The sequence below is a fragment of the Gavialis gangeticus genome, unplaced genomic scaffold, assembly GCF_001723915.1.
Source record: "Gavialis gangeticus isolate Ggan-Ray unplaced genomic scaffold, GavGan_comp1, whole genome shotgun sequence".
NCBI lineage: Eukaryota > Metazoa > Chordata > Crocodylia > Gavialidae > Gavialis > Gavialis gangeticus.
In genome coordinates, this window is record NW_017728992.1 from 112881414 (window position 1) to 112892401 (window position 10988).

The window sequence follows — 10988 nt, forward strand, 5'->3', positions numbered from 1 at the left end:
TGAAGTCCACTGAAGTCCAGGAGGAGAGAGAGAGACAGAGAGAGAGAGAGTCCAAATTGTAGGAGGAGGTATGCAGGTAATATCTACCTGAAGTTGATCCTCGATGGCCAGTCAGGGTCTCCTTCATCTTGGTGTTGTCCAGAGGGGGGTCACTGGCAGGGCCTCTGGGGTGAATAGGTGACATGAAGCTGGTCTGGTCTGGATGGAAATGGTGTTCCCACTGGGTCTGTCTTCACTGCCCCTTTTTAGAGGGACAGACCTTGTGTGACCCTAGTGACAGTAGGCATGCCCAGGCAAGGGCCAGCCCCTGGTGTACTGAGCATGTGTGCTTCATGCAGGGATGTGCAGTTTTGGGTGTCTGTAATGGTGGGGTAAAATGGTAGAGTTGCTGGTTCTGTAGGGTCTTTTGTCTTTCAAATGCTGGGTTCTTGTCTCTGTTCCTGGGTGAGGTCCATGGTTCCTGGATGAATCAATATGAGGTGATAGCCCAGTCATTACAGGCCATTCAGTAGAGGCCTGCTACCATTGTATTTTAAGCATTCCCAATCATTCTCATTCATCCAGGAACCAATTTACATGGGAGGGGTACATGACTCATACAGTTGCAACATGGGATGCCCAGGCAGAGAACACAAAAGATGGAGGTTTGACATATAAAATGGAAACTTGACACGACTTTGGTTCACTTACAAACACAGGCCTAAACCATTCAATATCCACATGAAACAATAAAAATCAATACAAAAATGATAATAATACAATATACAACAGTAAAAATCAATACAAACCTAATAATTATACAGTATAAAACAGTGGATATCCAAAACCAAAAACTTGCTACCAAAATAAAAATGTTAAAGCTTATCCAAAGTTTGAGCTCACTTATACTTATCTATAGGGAATAAAGAGAGGGAGAAAAAGTCAGAAATGGTTGGAGAAGGGGAGGGAATGCATATCTATCATATATATATAAATATGTATTAATAAAGAAAAACTGGGGGTTTTGCTACACCAGCAGACTCGATTAATTGAAAAATTAATTGTATTTACAGTGCATTGGAGCAGCCTTGCTCCCCATGTATAGGTACCCCTTGATTTTATAGATCTTTATCACATTTCCCTCTTCAGCCTTCTCCTTTCCAAACTGAAGAGTCCTTGCCTTTTTACTGTCTTGTGACATGGCAACTGCTCCAGGCCCCTGATCATTTTGGTTGCCCTCCCCTGTACCTTTTATAATTTTACTATATTCTTTCGAGATGTGAAGACCAGAACTGCACACAGTATTCAAGATGTGGATGCACTTTGGTTTTGTAGAATGCCATTGTACAGGGTATGATGATGTTGTAGATTTTGTTTTCAATTCCATTCATGATGATGCCCAATATTTTATTGGCTTTTTGGTTGCTGCTGCACATTGAGCAGATATTTAAAAGAACTATCTACAGGGACTCCAAGGTCTCAGGATTCCCTGAGTCATAACAGCTAATTCAGAAGCTGTGTATGTATAATTGGGGGGGGGTTCCCTAAGTGCATTACCTTGCACTTGTTGACAGTGAAGTTTATCTCCCTTTTTTTGCCCACTCACTTAGCTTGGTGAGAAATAGAGTACATGCAGACAAAAACGTTCTAGCCAGCAGAGACTGCAAGTGATAAATGGATATTCAGACCACAAGCAAATAACACTGGTTAAGGTGATGGGCAGTACTCTTGACTCAGCAGTGGCCTTCCTGTTGTTAACTTTTTTTTGGTAGGTATCACAGAAAAGTAATTTTAATGACGATTCTCAAGAGGATAAAGCATTAGAATGTTCATTTATAGGGACCTCCTCCCAACTGTGAAAGGCAGTGAGGAACAAAAACCAAAGGTGTTTGAAAATTAAATATGTGTGATGAAGGATGGTGTTAGGCCCTGACTCAATGTGACGCCCAACAACTAGGGAGAGGACAGTCCAATCACTCATGGATCCTGTTAGTCATTAGCCAGAGCAAGCAGGGAACAAACACCAGCACACATTACTCACAACAGCTTTATTCAGAATGGAGACAGCTTTGGACAAGGGTCCGTCACAGACAAACAGCCCCAGACAAACAGTCCGTGAACCAGGGGACCTGCCCTGAACATTAGTTCTTATCACATTTTATACACCTTGGTTCATACTCATTAACATTCACTCCACCCTCGTCCCTCCTTTGGTTCCACCCATTTCTCCTCCCATCTCACACTCCACCTCTGTTTACTGTTTGCTTCATTAGCATGACATTACATATGCATTTCCTTCATTTACATGCCTCTCTGCTAAGAGCGCATGTGTCAGATTTTGATCTCTGCTTCTTTTGGTTACTTGTAGTTTCTCGCTGGCTCTTTCTGGTTTTCTTGCAGACTTCAGCACCATCTCCAAGACCATACTTCTGCTTTGTCCCCCAAGAATAGCCATTGGTCTGTATCCTATTTTTACACAACACATCATACACTTTGCACCCTATCCTTTTTTTGGAAATCTGCTTACTTAAGCATTAGCAAAGTTAGTTACTTTTAATATATCATCCAGCCTTGTGACCAGGAGCTTTTGCTGAGACACAGGAAAAAGTTTTCATTCAGCTGCACACCCAGTACTCCCCAAATCCATATTGTTATCCCTGGACAAACAAAGGCAGTGGCCAGCATCATGACAACAAATGAAGGATAACAGGTAGGATAGGGATAAAAACAAGGTGTATTTTGAAAGTGAAGACAAGCAGCTTATGTTTGATATGTGAGGGGGAAAGAGGTAACCCACAGAAGGGTGACTAGCTGGGAAAATGAGCATGATTCTGAAATGGTATAACCAGAACAAAATAGAGAAACTATATGGTAACAAGGATATTGAAGTCAGAGCAATAAAGAGCCAATATATCCCTTTAAAGCACTGCAAAGGAGATGCTTCTCACAAAAGCAAAGATGTATTAGCAAAATTAATTTTAACCACTAAAAGCAGCAGCCTTATATGCTAAAACTCAGTGGCATGAAACCAATAACATCTTCAATCATCTTCAAAACTGGTTCCTCAAACACTGTGCTCTAGTTTGAGAGGAAAGTGTGTACATTTCATCAAGGATCATGTTGCAAACCCTTACAGTAATAATTAGCTAGATAAAAGTTCTCATCATGCATTCGGGTGCTTTATTACTAGGAATTAGCTTTCAGAAAAAAACATTTTGGGAAACTAATTAAGCACTTCAGGCTTGCATATTTAGTGTAATGAAAAAAACAAAGTATTTCCATTGGATAAAAGTCTAATGATTGTTTTGAAACTGCAAGATCCCTCACAAAACTAACCCATCAAAAAAGGAAATTGTACTATGTTTCATAAAAGAAACAACTCATATTACTTAAATTATGTGTAGGCAATAAACCATACTGACATAGCTGAGATACTTGTCAGTCACCACTTTGCAACTGAGGGCAGAGACAGAAGTGCAGCTCCCTGCTGTAACTCATAACACATTGCAAGAAGTGTTCTGAGATACAACGATCCTCCCAACCAAACAGAAGTTCACTGTTGGTTCCAGGTAATAAAGCTGCTGGCTTCATGCCTGCAATCAGTTTCCCCTAGTGATGGCCCCTTTTTCCTGCCAGCTGGGTACTGTTTTCAGAAGGGGGTTGGATGGGAAAGGAATTAAAGGGAGCACCTCAGGGGACTCTGATCAACCTGCTCCACCCTCTATCATCTGCTGAAAAAACCCCAGACTGAAATCCTGCTACCCTCTTTCTCTCTTCCCAGTCTGAAAACAGCTCTAAGGCTGAGAGGCTGCACAGACACAAGTTTCTGAAGCTGCTGTGTCTTGAAACATCTTCATATGAGCCCTCATGCAATGAGGATTCAGATTTTCATGGGCCTGGGCCCTTTTAAAGTACTTTCCAACTGTGCACTTCTGTTGAGCCATGGCTGTAAAGCACTTTCAGGGCCCAGAGCAGATGAAAATTGTCACTTCTGTCTGCACCCTGAGTGGAAGTGATTATATTTCCCATGAACTCGGAATAGATAGTAAAGTTTCAAATACTGTTTTACTGGCAAGAAACAAAGTATGACATGGCAAACCTTGACCAAATTATGTCTTTCTGAAACACTGCCAGAAAAAGAAACAATAATAAAAGTACCATTCCTTCAAAAATATGAGCAAATTTCCCATAACTATCAATGGGAAGTTACTAGTGAAATATTTAGTGGCACATGTGGTCCTTTCATACCAAAATTCACATGATGGATCTTTTATATCTGATCTTAAAACACCAATTTATGACAGATTCTGCAAACTGAAATGCAGTAGCTGTAGAAACCTCTAAAAGCAAGACCACACTCAAATATACCATATTCTTGCTATGCTGAAAGGTAACAACATGATGAACACAAGAAATAGTACATCTTGCTCTTGCTCTGCAGCATTGTTGATCCTCCTCACCAGGTAATTTTAATTTTACTATATATGGTTAGAGTAATCAAATGGACCTAGCACTTACTCACTTCTGATATTTCTTTCCCTTTTCTTTAGGTACACAGTTCAGATTGTCAGCATATGTTTTGAGACTCAGTTAGGGTCTGGCAAACATTATTATTAAGAAAAGAGCTCTTTTTCATGAGATTGTGGTAGGGGGTATATATGAATAGATCCATACTAGCTTTCATAATAAAAACACCCAAAATGAAAGATTTGTTGTTTTTTTTTATCACCACTGTTAGGCTCTAATTGTCTTTGTTGGATTTAAAAAAATATTTCTTGAAGGCTATGAAAAGCTTCTTTTAGCATTAAATGGAGTTTTTTTTTAAAATAAAATAAATTCAGAAAAACAAGCAACAAAACTGTCAGGATATCAGACATGAGGATGTCAATGGTGTTAAACAATACAGTCACATTGGTACAAAAAGCTTTGTTTACTCTATTCTTGTAGCAAAGCTAAGAAACCAGGGCATTGTCACAGTTGTGGATCCTCCGAACATGGGAGTTTCTGTACTTGGTTTTTGTATTCTGATCACCATGAAACTTCTTCATAAAATTCAACATAAGAAATATCTTAGGTACTGCTATCTTTCAACAATCAGGAGACATCTCAACATATCCTTGTAGGCTGCTATCAGTAGTACAATTCAGAACTACTTCAAGACTTAGATTGGCAGTTAAGTATTCTAATGATTTTTTTGCAATCCACTTTAACAGAAAGACACTGCTGGGGACTAAGCCCAGTAGAATCTGAGAACACTCAAGAAAAGAAGATATGCTCAGTAGGTCTGTGACAGTAGGCAGCTATTTGATCTGGCTTCAGATACAGCCACTTCAGATGCCAGGGATCCAATCTGGAGCTCTGGACTGGGTTTCCACTTTGATCCAGCCGAAGTGGCTCTGAAGCTTCAGAGCTGCTTTGGAGATCCAGCCATAGGGTATAATGGGGAATCAATGAAATAGCTATAACTTGGTTGTTTTTTGTCTGATTTGGGTGAAACTTGGAGAAGTGGTAGCCTCTGCTAACAGCATGAAGTTTGCCAAGCTTAAAGAAGACCAGTATAGAGGTTGGGGAGAACCTGCACCCTAAATTCTTGAAAGCAAAACTCATGTTACATCTATGTGTTAAGCCACAGTGGGGTGAAAACTACAGGAATGGTAGTCCCTGGTGAGGCCACAAAGCCTTCCAAGTTTCAAGTTGAAAGGTGCAGGGATTTGTGGGGAACTGCACCTCAAGCTGCTGACAGGCAAAACTCATGACACAGATGACCCTGTGTGTGTTAAGACACAGCAGGCTGAAAACTGCAGGGATGGTGGCCACAAAGCCTGCCAAGTTTCAAGGAGTGCAGGGGCTTGGGAGGAACGGCACCTCAAGCTGAGGACAAGCAAAACTTGTGACATGGGTGACATTGTGTGTGTTAAGGTGCAGCAGGGTAAAAGCTTCAGGGATGGTAGCCCCTGCTGCAGCCACAAAGCCTGCCAACTGTTGAGGAGATATGTGCAGGGCTTCTGGGTACTGGGGTCCTGCACCCCTAACTGCTGACAGGCAAAACTCGTGACATGAGTGCTTGTGCAACTGACTGTGTCTGGATAATCTAGCTTTATAATCATTTGAAAACTTTTTAGAACCCATAAAGCTTAGGGTTATTAGTTCCAAAATGACTCAGTGACAAAAAATATTCAATACAAATGCCTCAGACAAATATTATTTATCCCCTTTTAGAAAAGTGACTCCTGCATTGGAAAACTGCATATTAACAATATGGAAATAAAGTAAATAATGCCATGTAGAATACTTGTGTCTGCCTGATATTGTGCAAATGCTTAAACTCAGTTTTGGGTAGGTTTATGAGAGACTAGTAAACAATGCTTATCCTATGAGAAGTCATTCTAGAATATCAGAATGCCTTGCAGAGTTGAGATAATGCAAAATGATGAATTTCAATATGAAGAACAAAAGGAAGCAGAGGGTCATATACTTCTCTGTGTATGGAGGTAATGATTCTTTACATTTTTGCAGCATTTTTGGCTGCTACTCTGCTGCTCAACCCTGCTGAACAGAGAACTTATGTGAAAACAGATTAACTTTTGATAGATGTCAACATAGATGACCTACATCTGTAGGACTAGAACTAGTTCTTATGTATGTTTGTTTACTTGCATCCCCTGTTTAACTTTCCTTCTTCCCCAATTTCATGGAGATCCAGTGGGAACCAATCTTCAACTTCTGGGCTGTCAGCAACTGGGCTTCTACTAACTGGTTAGTTCCCTTTCCTGAGTAGGAAAAGGAGGATTCAGCTATGTAGGAATCAGCTTCTTTTCTGTAACCTTTAAATTTGGATTTGTATTGTACCAAAAGAATATAAGATGGAATGGCTTTTCCAATTCCTTCTTATGTTTGGCCCTTCCAATGTTCAGGTATGAGTTCAACTATTGAAGATGTATTGTAGTAAAGGCTGCTGGGACAGTTGCCAGTTTCTTGCTCTTTGGGACCTATACACAAGCTTGGCAGTGAGGGCTGGAGGGGAGAGTGCATTTTAATTATAGTAGTTTCCAGAGAGCTGCTCTAATTAAAATGCTGCATCATGTGTATTAAGCCCCTGCACATTTTAAAATAGCTTATATTTAAGCTATTAACTAAAGCTTTAACTAAAGCTTCTTATATGAGTGGTGCTGTGGCAACTGTTGAGCATGCTAATTGGAACATGGCACAGACTTGATTAATCTGCTCTGGACTCGATTAATCGTGTCAGCTTTGATGCATTCTCACTAGAACAAGTTGGAGCACATGTATAGGCACCCATAGTTTCTTGCATGCAACCATTTTTAATTCTCACCGGTTTTCCTTTGTAGCACGAAGGGAAACAAGAATCCACATGGGAACTTCTTCTGTTTTTTTTCTGTAAAGTTTGTGGCTTTGTTTATTCCCTGTTCTTGATCAGCCTCCCAATTTGCATGTTCTTTAAGACAGTGAGCATCCAAAAACATATTGCTAATTACAGCTTTGAAATTACTATAAATGCATTAGTCTTGAAACAACATTTTGTTGCTGGACAGGCAGAGAGAAATGATTCGGCTTCTTATTCAGTAACACTGGAAATCCACTTTCCCTCCTCTGTCTGGACTTATGAGTTAGAAAAGGCTGTTATTTTTCATGGATTCAGACACCCTTCCACAGGTTTGTTTGACTCTGTACAATGTGTACAGTGAGGACTTCTTAGAGTAGTGGGAACACTAGTGAAATTTAAGGATGGAGACCCCTGCTTGTGTGCCTGGCATTATGAATTTTGGTGACTAGCAGTCAAAAGCTTGTTGGATATACTCAGCTCTACACCTGTGTAAAGCAGTGAAAAGTGTATCATTAATGAAGGAATGAGAACTTCAACTATACAGAGAAATCTATCATACCATGGTTAGCTAAACTAAAAAGTCAGATAATAGTGGGTCAGACATGTTTCTGCAGCAAAACAAAAAAAAAGGCCTTTCAAGAGATTTCCACACAAAAAGAACTTATGGTTTTGACATATGAAATAAGAGGTCATGATGACCTCTCCTGAGTTAAAGTGCACTGACTATATCCATAGGCACGAAAAGTGCAATTGCAAGGGTTCAGTAAGAGGGTATAAAGCATTTTTGATAAATTTGATGCACTGAGCATTTGGTTTACAGTCATGAGAACAAACAAATGGAAAATTATTTACATATTGGTATCTATCATATAACAGCTGGTATTTTAGTAGGTGTTTTATCAAAGGTTTTAGAACAAGCAAGAAAGGCAAAGATAAGGATGCTATTTTCACTATTGCTTGCAGTACACCAAGGTGAAAGTACAGGATTTCTACAACAAAGATACCAGAACTCACTGCAGACATCAGTGATCATGGAGTGCAGAGGCTGCTGTCATTACTGATTTAGTCATTGCTGGCAGGTACATGCTAGGGACAGAAATTACATATAAACCAATATAAGTGATAGGAAACTACTTCAAATCTGTTACACAACAGAAGCTGGTGCACATAAACTGCTTTCAAAATGTCCAAAACCAGTTTAAGATTAATCTGTATAGATGCAGTATCAGACTTAATTGATTTAGGTCAAATCAGTTTATTGAACTACTGTTCCAGATCTAATAAAATCCTCCAGATTCAAGTTAATTCACAGTGAGTCCCCAGCATCCCACAATGCTTTGCATCTCCCTGCAAACCCCACTCTAACATGGTGGGTAGTTTAGCCATGGCCCAAGCTGTCTGCTCCAGCCAAACAGGAAGGCCTATTCTAGTGCCTCCCAGTTTCTTGGTTGGGCCACTCCATGCATGTGCCTGCATTTCCAGAATCAAAGTCAATGTCTTTTCACTTGCTTATCAGTTCAATCTATGCAGTTTAAACTAACCTGTGAAGATTGAAGCTGAATCAATTCAGGCTTTTTGACTGTCTGTACTTTGCCGTTTAGAATACAGGTATTACTTCCTTCAATTTAATATATGTCTGTAACAGGGGACTGTCTTGGCCCCTGTTCCAAAGGGGAAAATGCTGATGCTGAGGGGAACAAACTTAACTGGACACTGAATCAGATAGCCATCCCAGCTGAGAGTGGCAGAGTGGACTCTGCCAGGGAAAGAAGGCAACTCCCTGGCACATGTGGCCACACACTCCCAGGCTTCTGGGATCCTGAGCCAATCAACAGCCATTGTTGATTGGCTCAGGATCCCAGAAGGCAGGTACAAAAACTGTCCCATCCACAATCCCTTCCCTTGGAGAGGAGGAAGAGTACAGGCAGAGGTAGGCTGCAGCACAGCTCGTGCAGAGGTAGGAAGCAGAGTCAGGAACATAGGGAGCCCAGATCAGGACTAGATATCAGAAAAGCTTGGCAGAGAGTCTGCACGGTGAGTTCTGATGGTGAGCTAGCTACAGAAGGCTGAAACAGGAGCTGAGACTGGGATCAGAAAAGTCAGGGCTGATTGGGAAACCTGCTAAAATGGGATGATTGCCCAAAGTTAAGATTGGATTACCTGCTGAGGAAGTGGAATGGGCAGGAAATAAATATAGGGTTAATTGAGTAAAGAAACCCTGCAGGTCAGAGTGACTGCAACCAAGAATGGTTGATGTCAGGAAAAGCCCAAGCTCTACAGACCATTGAACTGGGATTGATTGAGAAGAAGCCTGCCTCTTGGAATGAAGTAGGTGAGACCTGATGCATGACAGGTAATTTCTCCAGGAGTGGAGTGAGTTATGTAAGATTAGGGATTCCTCCAAGGATGGAGTGAGTTGAACAAGCACTGATAGACAATTGAGAATTTCCACCCACAAAGGGGAGTGAGGAACATAAAAACTAATTAAGGATGGATAATCCCTCTGAGGAAGAAATATATCAATGGAGTAATTAACCACCTGAGATGTTGCTGCCTGTGTGGTGTGCAAGTCTGAACAGACTGGACTAAGAGAGCATCGTTCTCTGGATGAGGGAGATAGACACCAATCCAACCAGGTGGGGTGAGGGTGGGGCATAGGGGAGGTGGATCCCTGTGGAAGAAATGCCTACCAAAGCTACATTCCTGCATGGAACAAGCTGACTACTGATGTCCCCATTCTTGTTTATTTTATTTTAACATCAAGGCATGGCAGAAAAGTAAAGAGGAGGACAGGGATGGGGACTGAAGTAGACAGAAGCCTACCAGACACACCTGCCCATAGTGTCATAGTTTCATAATTTCATAGTTGGTAGGATTGGAAGGGACTTGAGCAGATCATCAAGTCTGACCCCCTGCCAAGGGCAGGAAAGAATGCTGGGGTCAAATGACCCCAGCTAGGTTATTATCCAGCCTCCTTTTGAAGACCCCAGGGAAAGAGTGAGCACCACTTCCCTTGGAAGTTGGTTCCAGATCCTAGCCACCCTGACTGTGAAGTAGTGCTTCCTGATGTCTAGCCTGAGCCTACTCTCAGTCAACTTGTGGCCATTATTGCTAGTTACTCCTGGTAGTGCTCAGGGGAACAGAGCACCATTTCCTGCTGGTCCTCCCGGTAAGTTTATAGATAGTCACCAGGTCCCCTCTCAGCCTTCTCTTTTGGAGGCTGAACAGGTTCAGGTCCTACAGCCTTTCCTCCTAGGGCCTGCCTTGGTGCCCCTGACCATGCTAGTGGCCCTCCTATGGACCCTCTCAATGCTGTCCACATCCCTCTTGAAGTGAGGCACCCAGAACTGGACACAGTACTCCAACTGCAGCCTGACCAATGTCACATAGAGGGGGAGGATCACCTCCTTGGTCCTGCCTATGATGCATCTGTGGATGCATGACAAAGTGTGGTTAGCCTTACTGACCACATCCTCACATCGGTGGTCTATGTTCATCTTGGAATCAATAATGACTCTAAGATCCTTTTCTGCCTCTGTGCTGATGAGAAGGAAGTTCCCCAGCCTGTAGGTGTGCAGCATACCTGCACTTGTCACTATTGAAATCCATCCTATTCTTATCCGCCTACCCCTGTAACCTGTCCAGATCTAGTTGTAGCCTGTCT